This window comes from Schistocerca piceifrons, chromosome 6 (assembly GCF_021461385.2).
Source record: "Schistocerca piceifrons isolate TAMUIC-IGC-003096 chromosome 6, iqSchPice1.1, whole genome shotgun sequence".
Lineage (NCBI taxonomy): Eukaryota > Metazoa > Arthropoda > Insecta > Orthoptera > Acrididae > Schistocerca > Schistocerca piceifrons.
Window position 1 is genome coordinate 87681955 of NC_060143.1, and position 17340 is coordinate 87699294.

At 38.9% G+C, this 17340-nt stretch overlaps 1 protein-coding gene across 3 annotated transcripts in view; it reads left to right on the forward strand.

Moving 5' to 3' along the window:
* The first annotated feature begins 725 nt into the window (after positions 1 to 725).
* LOC124802582 (lipase 3-like) overlaps positions 726 to 17340 on the forward strand; it is a 150283-nt gene continuing 133668 nt past the window's right edge. Inside the window, exon 1 of one of the 3 annotated variants that reach the window (XM_047263453.1) lies at positions 726 to 824. The gene's annotated coding sequence lies outside the window, so the exon portion shown is untranslated. Of the gene's footprint in view, positions 829 to 17340 lie in introns of all 3 variants that reach the window. The other 2 variants (XM_047263452.1, XM_047263454.1) reach the window with 2 other exon arrangements.

Consider the following 17340-nt stretch of genomic DNA (forward strand, 5'->3'; position numbering starts at 1 on the left):
ATGTTACGTACCTCTTTCGTACTGCATCATAAGGTGTACTAAGTAATACTCTGACCTCTATTTTCAATTAGTCGGTCTTTCATGCATTACGTACCAAAGGTAGAAATTATAAGAGTAACGCCTCAATATGACGATCGAAACCGGTAATGAAGAAAAGTTGTAGGCGACTTGTAGCTGCTCCGCAATCCCTTGTAGGCGATACCTGAGATCGCTAGCTAGGAGCTACTGAAACGAATTGGGACGAAAAAAGAAATATATTGCACAAGTTGACTAAAAGAAGGGATCGGTGAATAGGACACATCCTGACGCGTCAAAGCATAGTCAGTTTGGTAATTGAAGAAAGTGGGGGCGGGGGGGGGGGCGAATTGTAGGGGGAGACAAAGGCTCGCAGATGAAAGTAAGTTGCAGTAGTTATGCAAAGACGAAGAGTCTTGTACAGGATAGATCAGCATGGTAAGTGCCCCACGCCCTCGTACTGAAGACCACAAGAACAACAGATGAAAATATTAGGCAGTACAGTAAGTACTGTACAAAAAGCGTACGCGTATAACTGAGACATCATTCCGATTAGAGAGGTAGAATAAAGGAAGAGCGGGAAGAGCCGCTCACAGGAACGTGTTACCACTGGAGCAGCGCAGAGGCCGCGGGTTTAAACGCTCCGAGCGACCGCCAATGGAAAGAGACTCTCCCAGGGACGAACGGATCGCTGCTACATCGCTGCCGCAGTCAGGCGGAGGTAGCCCATTCAGGCGTCCAGTCGTAGACGGCGACCGCTCTCCGTAAGTGTTCCAAGACGGCCTGAGTCACAACATCACAGCAGAGACGTGAGTACGTGCTTTTCTGCATCGCCACTGTGTTCCATGCCATCGACACTGTCTCTGTTATCATTCCGTTTTTGCTTGAGATGCCGTCTTTAATAAGCTTGCAATAACTTTTAAATGTAGAAGTGTTTAAATTTCAAATCATTTTTACCTAATGAAATGTAACGCCGTATTGTGTTTGTTTTACTAGACGTCGATTATAAATACAAAAACTACTTTCGTTTCTGTGAAGTACAGTGGAACCTCGATCCATTAAATTTCGGGCGTGCAGACGTAAAATTTCTTTTTCTTCTCCCAATATTTCGGCCAAATACCTTTCGGCCAAATACCTTTCGGCCACTTTCAAAGAAAGCTGAGAGCCTGAAGATAGACTTGCAACAGAAACGCTGATCGGCGAAACAAAATCTTCTGACTGGTATGAAGTGACCCGCCACGAATTCCCCTCCTGTGTCAACCATTTCATCTCAGGGTAGCAGTTGCTACCTTTGTCCCCCATTATTTGTCGGATGTTTTCCACTCTCTGTCTTCCTCTACATGTTCTACCCTCTACGGCTCCCTCTAGTACAGTGGTCATCAAACTGCGGTCCGCGGGCCGCATTCGGCCCAGATCACGTTTTCGTGCGGCCCGCGACCCTCCTCGGCTTCGCACGGGTAACATTAATTATCTACTTGTCTGGCGTAGCGGAGTTTTGTTTACGGAAACTGCGCAGAATTGTGATTAAAGTCGGGGAAGTAATTTGGTAATTGAAAACTATCCACTACTTTCATCTTACCCGCCTCTTGCCTGTGTTCCGCAGCGCTAAAGGCGTGAGCGGCCTGCTAGCCAACAATGTGAGCCGTGCATCAAAAGCGCCGCGTGCCCACGGCCGCTCGTTTATCGGCGGCGGCACGCCTCATTGTTATCTTTGGCGTGTCAGTGTGTCAGTCGTGAGCTAAGTTTCGGTGCCCCTGAGCGTTCGTCACCTATTGAGTGTATTTGTGCTCATACTTGGGATATAATTATTAATGGAATAGATAATGTCTGATGTACCCTCAAGAACGGTGCCTAAGAGGAAAATATGTGAAGAGAAAAGAAGTTTCCAAGAAATATGGGAAGAAGGGTTTTGCTTTATAAGTGGACACAAAGAAGGTACTGCTACTTGCTTAATATGCCGGGATACGATTGTGGGACTGAAGAGATACAATTTATTTTGCCACTACACATGTAAGCACAATTCATTTACAGTAGCTTTTCCTTTGAGTTCAAATGAAAGAAAGGGAAAAATTGCTCATCTAAAATCTTCCATTCGTCGTCAACAAAACGTTATGTTAGCAGCAGTTGGGCAAAGTGAGGCTGTCACAAGAGCATCATACCAAGTACGTAATATTCTGGCAAAAAATATGAAAGCTTTCATTGATTCTGAATTAGTGAAACAATGTATGATCACTGTTTCTGAAACTTTGTTTCAAAATTGCTCCAGCAGGAAACAAATATCAGCTGAAATAAATAAAGTCACACTTTCAGAATCAACCTGTCGACGTCGTATAGAAGATTTTTCAAACTATATGTTTTAGGCAGTAATTAATAAAGTCAAACTATGCAAATACTTCAGTCTTGCATGTGATTCCAGTACAGATTTAGGTTCGATGGCTCAGTTTTCATTATTTGTGCGTTACTGCTCAAATGATGGGTTATAGAGGAAGATTTTTTAGCAATTATAACCATGGAAGGTCACACAAAAGGATGTGATTTTTTGGATGCAATTAAAGAATTTGTAAAAAAATGACTTATCTATGACCAAATTAATATCAGTATGTTCAGATGGTTGTCTATCAATGACAGGCGTCAACAGTGGTTTGATAGCACTGATTAAGAAGGAATGGAATTTGCCAAATTTACTCTCCATTCACTGCTTACTGCATCAAGAAAGTTTGGCATGTCAAATTTCAAATACCAAATTGAAGAATGTTATGCAAACAGTTATAAGCGTTATAAATTTCATTCGTCCCTGTGAGCTTAATCACCGAAAATTTGAAGAACTTCTGCAGGAATTGCAAGCTTGTTACAGTGATATTCTCCTACATACTGCTGTCAGATGGCTAAGCAAAGGGAAGTGCTGGAACAGTTTGTCAATTTGAAGTTATTTCATTCTTACAACAAAGTGGCAAAAATTATCCTGAACTTGATGATGATGAATGGTGGATACTTACAGCTTTTTTGACCGATATTACACAAAAATTCAACACACTTAACTTGGAATTACAAGGACCAAACAAGATAATTGGGCAAATGACTACAAAATATTTGCATTTGAAGCCAAATTGCAATTATATATAAATGAACTCAAAGTTAAAGATGTCTAATTTGCCAATTGTTGCTATGCTCCGATCAGGCTTAACTATCAACGAAACTATTTACCAAAACATGAAAGAATATTTGGAAGCCTATTTGGAAGAAATAAAATACAGATTTGTAGATGTTAGAATTATTCAAAGCTGTTTCATTCTCATAGAGAACCCTTGGCATGTTGGACACGATGATCTCAAATTATTCTGCCAATTTGTATTTCCTAAAAGTAATTTGTAAAATGAAATAATTGAACTTATGCATGACACACAGCTTAAAGCTCTGTTTATAGAACATCGTGAAGCAGAACAGTACACTGAATTTTGGAAATGTGGGCCTAACAATTATAAAACTTTATGAGACTATGCACAATTCATTTTAACATTATTTCCTTCAAATTACTTTTGTGAAGCATCATTTTCAAAAATGGAGTAACTGAAAAATAAATACCATAATTGATTGTCCAATCATTTAGAAGACTCAATGAGCGTTGTATGCAGCCCAAACGACACAGATATAGACGACATAGCTAAAAATGTTCAAAATCACAAGTCACATTAATGAAAAATTTTATATTTGTATTTGCGTTTGTTTTGCAATTATAATGAATAAAAACCAGATTCAATAAGAGACTTGTAGCTTTCTTATATAGACTGTTGCATATGCAGTGCACCTGTCCTTTTCTTATTTTTTAAATTTCTTATTTATTTCTACATTTTTGAAAGTTTGAGATTAATGCAATTACAATAAAGTTTTTGATGCCATTTGAATAATGTAATATAATATTTTAATAATACACCTATCTCATCTTGCATGAAAGTATTTTAAAATAAATATCAGGAACAAGATACACTGATCCCAGATTTGTTTTTGCCAGAGGCTGAAAATTACTAATGATTCCTTCATATGCTCCTGCCTAGCTACATGAATATTGTAATATTATGCAAGTCATGTGAATTTTATTTTCACAGAGATAATTAAACTGGAATGAATTAGTCAGATGCACTGTATGCTTTTTTCTAGTTTATTGAAATTTGATCGGCTGTATATTATACAGTTTTCAACATTCGTAAACATGGTGACAGTCATTCTGTGAAAGTCTGTGAATGGCACATGTCATCTTTGGCTCATGCTACCACAACGATTATTCCAGTCGGTCTCAATATTCGAGTCCTGTGAAGACTGGCTGATTGTTGACAACATGACCCAATTACTCATATGTCTCCTACGAATATATCCCTCACAATATAATAGTTGTCAAACCGACAGATGGGTATTTAAAAACCTTTTTTCCTGTATTGCAGAATTTCAGTGTCATAAACAGGGCTTATTGTCGTCAGCAACTGCACAGCAATGTTATTTAGCGAAAGAGTCACCTACATCGAACAGTTGCGAGTGGTTTGTTTCCGAAAGTACTATTTCGTTTTAACAGGTGCTAATGTTTACGGTTTCTGGTTGGTTGGTTTGGGGGAAGAGACCAAACAGCGAGGTCATCGGTCTCATCGGATTAGGGAAGGACGTGGAAGGAAGTCGGCCGTGCCCTTTCAAAGGAACCATCCCGGCATTTGCCTGGAGTGATTTAGGGAAATCACGGAAAACCTAAATCAGGATGGCCGGACGCGGGATTGAACCGTCGTCCTCCCGAATGCGAGTCCAGTGTGCTAGCCACTGCGCCACCTCGCTCGGTGTTTACAGTTTCTGAATAACGATAAATGATATATATCCAAATCCGGTAAAGAGTAAATGATTTGCAGCTGTCGGCTGTACCTGTCTCCTTCGTCAAATGAAAGATATACTGGGAGAATTGTAAGTAGGATCGCGTAAAGTTGTTCTGCGACCTTCACAGGTGCCACTTGATACAGGGGCAGATGGATTTGTCGTTGCGGTGGGAGGGGACGTATTAATGGAAATGTTTTCTTGTTTGCTTCTCAGTACTGACAACTGGGTGCGTTATCTGGTATTGTATCAATCTTGAATGAAAGTGCGCATTACAGAGACAATCATATGTGGTACATATTTATTAAAGGAAATAATTAGTCATTAGCTGTGTGTGTGTGTGTGTGTGTGTGTGTGTGTGTGTGTGTGTGTGTGTGAGTATTTACCCTCAACTTCTCCTCTTAAATCCTCGGATCGATTTCAACCACTCTGATACACATATTATTTTCAATCTGTAAAGAAATATTGTGGGGTAAGCAAGGGCAACGTCTTTTTGGGGCGGGGGATGGTAATATGGAGGGAGAAGGACATGGAGACATACAGGGAGAGAGCGAAATGGACAGATAAAGGGGTGAAGAGATGGTGAGTGAGGGAAAGTCGATATGGACGACAGGGAGTGAGGGAAGGAAGAGAGAGAATAACACAAGATTGGAATAAATACATATATAGCCAATGCCAGGTACCTCATCTAATATGAAATAAAATTAAGGCTGTTGTAGTTCAGTCAAGTGAGTTGAAGAAAAATGACTTTCAAAACATGTAGAAAACAGTTGTGATCGTGTCTCATGTTACATAATACATTTAAGTGTAAGTCCATTTGCAGTTATTAACCATCTGTTCACAAAAACAACGCAGCAACATTACGTCGGACATTTCCAGTGTTACAATTTACGTGTTATTGAGGGTGGCAACAATCTGAAACAGAGAACATTCTACGCGTAGTGGTCTGAATGGTATCGTCTTTAACGATAAGTGCTAGAGAGTCAGTGGTAAACCTCTCGCTTCTTTACTATAGCTAGTGTATTGGAGGTTCATAACACACCATTTACGTGGTTTGGCAGTTAATAAAAAGACTTGGAAATCTGCGGCCCGAGGTGCCACATCATATTGCTAGTTTTCTCCCTTGAGCAAAAAAGTTTGACTACCACTGCTCTAGTACTATAGAAGTTATCACCTGGTCTCTTAACAGTCCCATCAGCCTGCCCCTTCTTCTTGGCAGTGTTTTCCAGATATTCCTTTCCTCGCCGATTCTGCGGGGAATCTCATAGTCCCCTACTTTGTAAGTCCACCTAATTTTCATCATTCGTCAGTAGCATCACTCAAATTCTTTGATTCTCTTCTGTTCTGGTTTTCCGATAATGCATACCATACCATGTTGTTCTCCAAACGTACATCCTCAGAAATTTACTCCTCAAATTGAGGCCTATGTTTGCTAGTAGCAAATGTGCCAGTGTGCTTGCTCCGTCCAACATACGTAATTTTGTTGTCCAGGTAGCAGAATTCCTTAATTTCGTCTACTTGGTGATCCCAGTTTCTGATGTTAAGATTCTGGCTGTGTTCATTTCTGCTGTTTCTCATTACTTATGTCTCTCTGCGTTTCACTCTCAGTCCATACTCTGTGCTCACTAGACTTTTCATTCCATTAAACATATCCTGTGATTGTTCTTCACTTTCACTCAGGATAGCAATACCATCAGCGAATCTTCTCATTGATATTCTTTTACCTTGAATTTTAATTCCACTCTTGAACCTTCTTTTATTTTCGTCACTGTTTCTTCTATGTATAGATTGAACAGTAGAGGCACAAGACTATATCCCTGTCTTACACCCTTTTGAATCCGATCACTTTGTTCATGATCTTCCAGTCTTATTGTTCACTCTTGGTTCTTTTGCATATTGTATATTTTTTAACGACGTCACGAAACCGACGTTAGCCTTATTAGGTGCCCCAAACATTAGCTTACGGTGGAATTTTTTTAAACAAAATTGCCAGCTTGCGTCATTTGTGGCTGTACTAATAATTGTAATTATTGTCTAAAGTTTAAAGGAATCACATTTAATCCTTAAGTGGACTTGTTCAAGCGACATTTTCCTTTACAAATATGAATTTTGGATGCGGTGGTCTTGTTTCTGTCATTTCACGTTAGATTTTTTATCAGTCCAACTCGAAAATCTCACTGGATGAATGTTGTGAAAAAGAAAGGTAGGAAACCGACCGAACGTAGCAAAATATGTTCTCAGCATTTTCGGGAGGGAACATAAATCGAACACCAGTTTCCTCAGACCGTATTAAGGAAAATGCTGGATTTCTAAGGCAGCCATCTAGTCTCGCATAGTTCTCTCCTTCGTTAGGCGAAATATGTAACAAAATAAAAGTTATATAATGAGGCGAAATGTGTCATATTACTGTATGTAATATGGATTTAAGACCAGACGCTTGAAAACGGCTATGTGATGCTGTGTTATTGACGAAAGAACTTTAACGTTTTTTAATTTGAAAACAACTGTTGTGTGCACATGACAGAAATTAAGAGCGAGAAGCAGTCATAAAGGATAGTCTGCTAATGGTTTAGGGCATCTAACGTGGAGGCGCTTGCTTCAAAGCAACGTACAGACTGTAGCGCCATGTGCCGTTATTACACCTCCACGAAAAGAAGTATGCACAAACTGTATCTGTGGCTTCGGAATTTGCAAGAGCCCACATGTATGAGAATTATAGCACAATCAGCTTAAGAGTTCATGCACCCAAGTTTACTGACAAGAATATATACGGAAGAATGGAAAAGAAATTTGTGGATATGATAGGTGGCGATCAGTTTGGCTCTGGAAAAAGTAGGCATCAGAGAGACAGCTCTGAAGTTGCAGTTGACAATGGATGAAAGACTAAAGAAAAATCGAGACACGTTCACAGGATTTGTTGACCTGGAAAAAGCGTTCGACAGTGTAAAATGGTGCAAGATGTTCGAAATTCTGAGGGAACTAGGGGTAACGTGTGCGGATAGACGGCTAATATACAACACGTAGAATGGGGAATAATAAGAGTGGAAAACCAAAAACGAAGTGCTCGGAATAAGAAGTATGTAAGACAGGGATGTAGTCTTTCGCCCCTACTGTTCGATCTGTACAGTGTAGAAGCAATGATGAAAATAAAAGAAAGGTTAAAGAGTGGAATCAAAACTGTAGGTGGAAGGATATCAATGATAAGATTCGTTGATGAAATTGCTATCATCCGTGGAAGTGAAGAAGAATCACAGGATCTGTTAAATAGAATGAACAGTACAATGAGTACAGAATATGCATTGAGGGCAAATAGAAGAAAGGTGAAAGTAATGAGAAGGAGCAGAAATGAGAACAGCGTAAAACTTAACATCAGGATTGGTTATCACGAAGTAGATGAAGTTAAGAAGTTCTGCTACCTAGGCAACAAAATTACTCATGAAGGACAGAGAAACGAGGACGTAAAAAGCAGACTAGTACCAGCAGAAAGATCATTCCCCACCAAAATAATTCTACTAGTATCAAACATAGACCTTAATTTGATCAATAAATTATTGAGAATGTTTCATTTGAGCACAGCATTGTATGATAGTGAAACATGAACTGTTGGGAAACAGGAAGAGAATAGAAATTTTTGAGATCTAGTCTACAGAAGAATGTTGAAAATTAGGTGGACTGTTAAGACATCAGGAAATTTCTTCCATGCTACTAGAGGGAGCTGTAGAGTTATAAACAGTAGAGGAAGACAGAGATTGGAATACATCCAGCAAGTAACTGAGGACGTAGGTTGCAAGTGTAACTCTGAGATGAAGAGTTTGGCACAGGAGGGAATTCGTGGAGGGCGCATCAAAATCAAACCAGTCAGAGGAGTGATGACTAAAAAAAATGTAGACGCTACTTAAGAACATTATACTTCGTTATAAAGTTAGGAGTGCTTCACTTCACCACATTTTTATAATTTTTTTTAGTGTCTGCATTTTGTGTGAATTTTATGGATCCTCATGATTACTTTGTGAAAAACATTACATGACGGAGGAAAACCCTTATCATTTCTGAGATTATATCATCAAAACACACTAGTCTCACCTAAAAGTATTACAAAAATTGTGTAGCATAAATTCATAGTTCAGTGTTGTGTTCGCAAGGGAAACTGTCACAGGAGCACAGAACCAAAATCTCCTGACGAGAATACGGGAGGCAGTCAAGAAGATGCGTCGCAGAAGTTTTCCGCGGGAATGTTTCTCCTCCGCGGCAACAACCTAGCTCATTCTGCACAATAGACGGTGAAATATGCTGCTTCTTTGGGCTATCAGTTTTTTTCTCCTCCCCCTCCCGTGCCACGTATTCTATGTTCTATTGACATGTACACAGCGACTACCCTTTCCTCGGTGTGACAGTCTTCTGCAGAATGCTGAGGTAATTTTATAGATGAAACGTTTCCTGTACAGCCAAAATGCGGACTACTGCAACCAAGGTCTCCACAACGTCATCCGTCGCTCGAAAAAAATGTCGCACACTGAGGGGTGGATATGTAGAGCACTACCGCATCAGCAAGTTTCACGGTTGGAGCATAATTTTCACGACGTGGTAATTAGAACACGATGACTACACCTCGTAATGTTTCGACACGTCAAGCTCCAATGATACCTGGGCTTAGGTTGTCGGCCATTGATTTAATTGTAAATAAAATAAGAGTCTTCGATTCCGCCACAGCAGCTATTAATGTTTCAGCGAAATGGTTGGACAGAGCCGGCCGGCTACGAGCCAAGACGCGCCGCCACGGCTGAATGCGACAGAATGTCGTGGAAGAAACCGTGGAGGCGGGGAATGCCAGTTAACAAGTAGTGGATATTCCGAGTAAAGCTCTCGTCGTAAGCATAGATGAGTGTAGCCGGCACGCCGAAGTCGATAAACTTCCCGAGTGAGTAGCTGTTTGTTAACTTTATTTTTTTTTTTCGCTTTAGAAGTGCTTCGGGCTCAGTGAACGGACTTTCAGACCACCTTGGGTGTCGCTTTCGTAAATGTAGTGTTACTCTGGTCGCTCAGTTGTCGATCTCGGTATTTCCATGCACTGTCGTCTCTCTGGTGCCACAGTTATAACGTAATCGCGAGTCAGTTGGTTGTCATTGGTATTCCTGTTTTTTGGTCAGAAGTTAGTGTGTAAACATAAATAAATTTTATAACGGGTTTACTTTGCAAAATAAAAAAAAGTGTTCGGAAATAATCCAGGAAATTAAGAAACACTTATTGAGTGATTTGAGAGAAAATTTTTGTTCAAACTTTCGTAGCCAAATGAAGAGTGAGGAACGGACAAACGGGGTATCAAAGTGACTAGCGTAAGATCCCGTTTCCCAAAAAATGTATAATTTACTTGAAAGTAATCAAGGTAGTTGAGAGGAACTTAATTACTGATATGAGGTAAAATTGAGCTATTGATTCTTGTCTGAATTTTCATAGACAGACGAAGAATGGGAATGAAGACTAGTTTAAAAAAAAAGACTTGATTAGTTAAAATAAATCTGGGTAATTAAGAAAAATTTAACTAACGGTTTGACGAACAGTTCAAATATTTCGCGAACACCTGCTGGCACCTACTTAATTAAAGTGGCAAAAAGTTTATCTCTTCCAAACCTAGCCATTATTTTCCACTTAAAAACTTGCACTGGTGTTATCTGTAACTGGTGTTATCTCCTTTGAATCAAGTGCTAAATTTAGGACGTTTCGGAAACCGAAGATTCTAGGATGGAAAATAAAGTATCCTAAAGTTCAACTCTTGAAGACCTAGCTGTTTCACACATAAAACGGTTGCACTGGTATGATATTTAACTTTCAAAATATCATCCTTCGAACCAAGTACTAAATGCAAGACAGTTAGAGAACAAAACGCGAAAGACAAGCAAATTAAGTGTTAAAAAGTCCATATCTTCTAGGTGTAGCCATTCTACCTTCAGAAAGTTGTATTATTGTGATATTTTATTTTTGAAATAGCTTCCTTCGAATCAGGTACCACATTTAGGACATTTAGAGAACAGCTTTCTGAAAAAAACTTGAAAATAAAAAATATTTGAAAAACAAACGGGCAAATGTTTTTTCAAATTATTTGTCTACCAGACGTAAGAAATAAAACAAATTTGAGAAACGTCTGACGCAGGTCTGAATGAGTCCCGTAATCATCTACATCAAATGAGGCGCCGGTTGAGAATGTACATTCTCTTTCCTGATATTTGAAGGATTCCCTATTGCAAAATCTTTGAGACTGAATAACTGTTGGAACCTTTTTTACATCTTCGGGCACAGATGATAGAAATATTTCAAGGCCACATAATAACAGACTGCCGATCTGCGTAGTCCGCCAGTCTTTACTCTTTAAAATTCTAGGATTCTATGTTCAAGGATTAACTTCAAATTCTCAGCCGGTAGGTGATTTGCTGCACATGATTTCGAACATCATTCAAAAGCGCGTCAAATGCTTGTCTAAGCTTTTTTATTCTTGCTATTAGACAAGTCATTTCACGAAACATTTCCCCGCTTTCTTTAGCTTTTTTTCTAGACGGCACATAGTATGATCCTTAATTAGTTCTTGAATAGACTTTATTCTTAGGTCAACTCAATATTTTCAAAATTAAAAAGAGACATCTGTTCTGTAAGATCTGAAGAATTATGACGTAACTGTGGAAGAAACTTGCCTCCTTCTGCATAAGCCTCTTATCTTCTTCTCGGTAGCTGATCTGGCTCCAGAACAGTATGAAAGATGTTTGCTGCGCTAATAGTCAACAATCAATATTGTGGCCGACACCACAGGTAGCTCTAAAACAGTTTCATTACACTCTTGGTGTAAAGTATTCGCTGATGTGGCCAGATTTGCATGTCACATATAGCTCGAATTAAAGGAAAGCAGTTGCTAATTACAACACTGGTTCTTAGGTTGTTAAATTGTCCTAGTGCAGTAACCACACAAGTCCAATGATTTTTTAAAAAAAAGTATTTCCTACCGCTCACTGAATATGTAAGGACCCACTGTGCTAACCTTTTGACTTAACAATATTTCATTATTAACAAAGTTTTCCAGTTAACTAATTAGACTACTGCAGCTATATTAGCAAGTAGTAGGTACGGAGTAATGAAATTCAATGTAACTAAGCTTATTTATGAATATGAAATTACTATGCACTCACTGTGTACTAGGTACACTGTCGTATTGTCATCGTAGTGTAGGAAAAGATTTGGAAAACCTTTGGAGGCTGAAAAACGTAGCAGATGAGATTTGACATTCAACCTGCTTTGTCTCGTCACCTCCACTATTGGATTGACTTGAGACTTACTGAAGATAGCTCACTATGAAATCCAGTGGTTCATAAACCAATAGTTAAAGATAATCAAGTTACGTATTCAAAAGATATTACCAATAATTTTCTTAATAAATTACAGCCAAACACAAAATTCCTAACGACTCTGGCCAGCCACATAGCACTTATAATATAAAGAAATACATAAGCACAAAAATTTAAACATACCTTACAATACAAAATGTTGTGGTGAATTCACAGACTTATTTACAAATTAATGAATTATTTTCATAAATAAAGTCAAAGTTCTCTCCATTGTCTTTATAAAAAGTATAGAAAAAAATTACATCCATAATGAGGACCTCATCACTGGTGTATTTCTGTACGTATGTCTCTCACTTAAACCTTCCGCAGCTACAATTTCCACTGAAGCACTAACAGTCTCCACTGGCTGTACCAGAATCCACCACAGCTTACAGGTCCAACTGGCTCTACTAGAGTCCATTCCCGTCCTACTCTCTGCAGGTAGGACCTCATCGTCAACAGACATTGAAAATAGGACACTAACATTAATTACATTTACACATGTAAGAAAAAATCATTGAGCTATTTCTTTACACTGTACACTCATATTAGTACACAGTCACAAATTACTGTAACACAAATTATATACATGGCAATTAGTTCCAAAATTTTCATATTTGTTGTAAAAAATACAAAAATATCTTAAATCAAAAAATTATTCTTGCTCACATTTTCAAATATTTACTTATTACTATTCAAAATTGTCACTTATTTACACGGAATCACTCTAAGGGAATGGAAATTCTTTCCCATTACCCTGTACTTTAAGTTAATTACTCATCTCAGTTTACTGAACTTGAAAGTCAAATTTCCTTAGTCACGTTTGTGAATGTCCGATTAGCATTCCTCAGAATTAGTGTCAAATCCATTTAGTACAGTTATATCTTTAGTCATTATTATAATCGCTGTCCATTCCTTAGCAAAGATCTGTCGCTTTGTTAGCAAAACTTCTTTTTAGTTCTACTCCTGTTCGTTACCAGTACAATCCAAAACTACTCTCAGCAAGAAATTTACATTGGTAGCAAAATACTATTATCACTTCACCAGAAAATTCAATAAATTACTTCAGCGTTAGTGTCACACATGCTACATAGTTTATTTACATGTTGCCTAGCACACCAAGACGTTCTAACCTACAATCCCCTGGTTCTGTTTATGGTTCACCTTTATAATCTACACATGTCTGAAAGTTCAAATCATATAATTCCTTGTTAACTGGAAGAATAAAGCCACCAAAATGATTCTACTGCAAAAGCAGGCTCCCTAACCATTTATTTCCTACTTCTTACATTCATCATTATTCCTCATTACTATTTCATTAATCGTCGATTCATTATCTCGTATTCATCATTTTATTATTACTTCATTCCTTTGTTACCTAATTATGTAACACTTTACTCGATTATTACCTCGCTTCATTAACTAAGGAAGAAAACAACTGCATTGCTTTTTGCCAAAATACTCACTTCATTGACCAGCTGCACACCATCATATTTCTCATCGTTGTGACCTAAAAGACATAGTAAACTCTCTCTCTCATTACTTTTTAAACACTATCACAGACAACAGCTCTTTCAAATATTTTCCTTTTTATTTCACCAAATTTTAAGACATCTACATTATGATTCACTTTGATACAGATTAACTTTCATAGACATTTACTCTGAGGACAAATACGCTATAAATGCTATAAATACACTCTAGATGTTATTCCCTCCTTTGTTACTGTTGCTGGACCAATCCTTTACGTAATATCTGCTTACTGATTATTTCAGATCTTTACTACAAGGCAGCTAACGTTTGGGGAGCAGAACCCAGACTTTTGGGGAGCACAACCACGACTTTTGGGGAGCAGGACCCCTGATTTTTGGGGATCAAAACTCCTGATTTTTGGGGAGCAGAACCCCTGTAACTGAAGTTGTGTAACACCAAAATATTTGCGGTTGAACCCATACAGACAAAAATACAGAAAGTAGAAGAGCACAAACAAGATGGCGTTAGAATTGAATGTCCCGGAATTCACATTTCGGAATGTTTTATAGTCTAATAGCTAAATTCAAGTTCCCTAATTCCAAGAAATCTTCTCTTTTTCCTGAATTCGTACACATACGTTTTGCTGCCTGTATATATGGTTTAAATCAATTATACTTTTCAAGCCAAAAATTATGTCTGGTTTTCTGCAAGCTAGCTCGTATGCATTTCATGGGCAACTCTTGCTACTTTAAATGGTCCGTGTAACTTCTTGATTCCATCATTTACCCTGCTTGATTTCTCTTTCGTCTTAATGAGGAGCAAGCTACAAATCTTGAATTCAGTCGGCGTAACGTTCTTGTCACGTCTTCTCTTTCTCCTTAATGCTTTTTTCTTCTTCCTCTCTTTCAGCAACCTAGCCTTTTCATCCTGGACAGATTCGGTAATTGCTGAAAATTCCACTTCCTCTACGATAATGTTTGTGGGTCTTTCACCAAACATAAGCTCGCATGGAGCATACCCAGTAGACTTATTCCATAAGTTATTGATAATATTCACTGCTGAATATAGCCAGCCTGTACCGAATGTTTTTTGCTACAATAGGTCCTACATAGTGCACTGATTTCCTTCATCACCCTGTCACTCGTATTGCCTTGTGGAAAAATGTCGAAATTTTGATATGCATAATTTCAAACATCCCTATAATGGCATGAATCGTTCCGAAATAAACTGTGGCTTGTTATCTGACCAGTGATATTGGTATTCACATATTGTGAAAGTAATCAGTCTTTGATTTCTCAACTATGGTTTTGGTGCTAGCCCTACTGATTGGGTACAATTTTATATGTTTAGAGTAAGTATCTAGCGCTACCGAAAAATCTCAGCAACCCGCTGTGGACACCGGGAGTGGTTCCAGGAGCTCCACGGCGATTAGTTCCCTCGGTTCGCTGAGTAAAACAGAATGCAGCTATCGTTTAAATGGAACACCAGTGGTCTTTACTCTCTGACATTTATCACATTCTTCCAACCTCTATTTAACTTTCCTCCACAAGTTGTTAAAAGTTACAGTCGTCTGAATCTTAGCTACAATCTTTCTCACCCAATCACGCCCATAGCTCTGATAAATAAAGTCTATCAGTTTATCTTCGTATTGTTCTAGGAAACACAGCTTCCAGTCCTGTTTGTCCAGTATTGTTGTAATACTGCTTGACTTATCTCAGATTTGGACCTTCGTTCTCTTTCCTTCTCATCTGTTTACACATCTTTTAAACTGCTCTCTCCCTTTTTACCTCTTGCATGTAAAACAACCTGGTGTGACCCCAATCGTCCTCAGGTTTGTCAGTATCTTTCCTACCTGCTGGCATCCTAGGAAGAGTATCATCTACAATTCTGTTTTTTTCTATAATGTAACGAACCTCCAGATCAAACTGCTGCAGATATAAGGACCAATTGGTCAACCTACGATGTTTCAATCTACATTGCTGTAGAAAACTCAAGGCTTTTTAGTCTATATATGTCACGGTTTTATACCCCAATAAATAATGTTAAAACTTTTGAAAACCAAAAACAATTACTAAAACTTCCAATTCTGAAACATAGTAGTTCCTTTCATGTGCATGTAAAGCTGTATTTGCAGATACGATGATCCTGTACTCAGTTCCCTGTTCAGTTGTTACTAACCAAAAAGTTTCGAACCCCAGACCACAAAAACACGATTCAATGCTCACAAATAAAGGTACTCTGCTTTCAGTCAATTCTTTCTTTGAATTTTGAAAATCCTCCTCGCACTCTTTAATCCAATTCGATGCTGCATTCTTTTTCAGTAAATTTCCTAGACAAGGGTGGCTGAAATGTTGATCTGTCACAAATTTTAGAAAATATCCAAAAAGGGCAAACGTAGCACTCAATTCCTTTTTGCCTCTTTTGTGCTGGAAAGTCAGCAGTACGTTTTTCTGGATCAAGGTGTATACTATCTTCATTAATTTTGTGAATCAGAAGAGCAGTTTGCTTTTCGTGAATTCAGATTTACTTTATTTTAATTTCATTCCCTCTTTGTATATATCTTTCAAGATTTCATCCAAATTTTTTCACTCCTCAAAGTAGTTGGAAGTAGCTACCAAGATATCATCAATATAAACAGTTACACTACTGGCCATTAAAATTGCTACACCACGAAGATGACGTGCGACAGACGCGAAATTTAACCGACAGGAAGAATATGCTGTGATATGCAAATGATTAGTTTTTCTGAGCATTCACACAAGGTTGGCGCCGGTGGCGACACCTACAACGTGATGAGGAAAGTTTCCAACCTGGTGAAACGTTGTTGTGATGCCTCGTGTAAGGAGGAGAAATGCGTATCATCACGTTTCCGACTTTGATAAAGGTCGGATTGTAGCCTAACGCGATTGCGGTTTATCGTATCGCGACATTGCTGCTCGAGTTGGTCGATATCCAATGACTGTTAGCAGAATATGGAATCGGTGGGTTCAGGAGGGTAATACGGAACGCCGTGCTGGATCCCAACGGCCTCGTATCACTAGCAGTCGAGATGACAGGCATCTTATCCGCATGGCTGTAACGGATCGTGCAGCCACGTCTCGATCCCTGAGTCAATAGATGGAGACGTTTGCAAGACAACAACCATCTACACCAGGCTGTTCCAGCTCGTCGGCTCCGTTGTGAGCTGCGGAGCGCTCCCTGCTCAGGGAGCCGTGTCGCTCGCTGTGGCCAGTCAAGTAGGCCGGCACGCCGGCACGTGTCAAGGCTGGCTGAGGCCGGCGGCAAGGCAAGCGTTTTGACGTGCCAGCTGCGTCTTACAAGATCGACAAGCTCATACTCTTAGCTGCTAAGACGTGGTGACATGCTACACCAGGAAATACGGTGTTCGGGAAATAAATAAGAAACAACTGTTTTATAAGAAATTGCATACTAACTTTATTGGGTCTCTGTAGCTTGACATTTTCTTTTCATTACAAGATCGGAAATATCAGGCGTCAAGGTGTTTGCAGCGTTAATGCGGAGTATGGCCTTCATTGTTGCATCCTGAAGAAACGATCGTTCCTTGCTCTTTACTCTTTTCATTGCTGAGAAAAGCTGCTCACAACAATACGTAGATCCAAACGTGCACATGATGTGA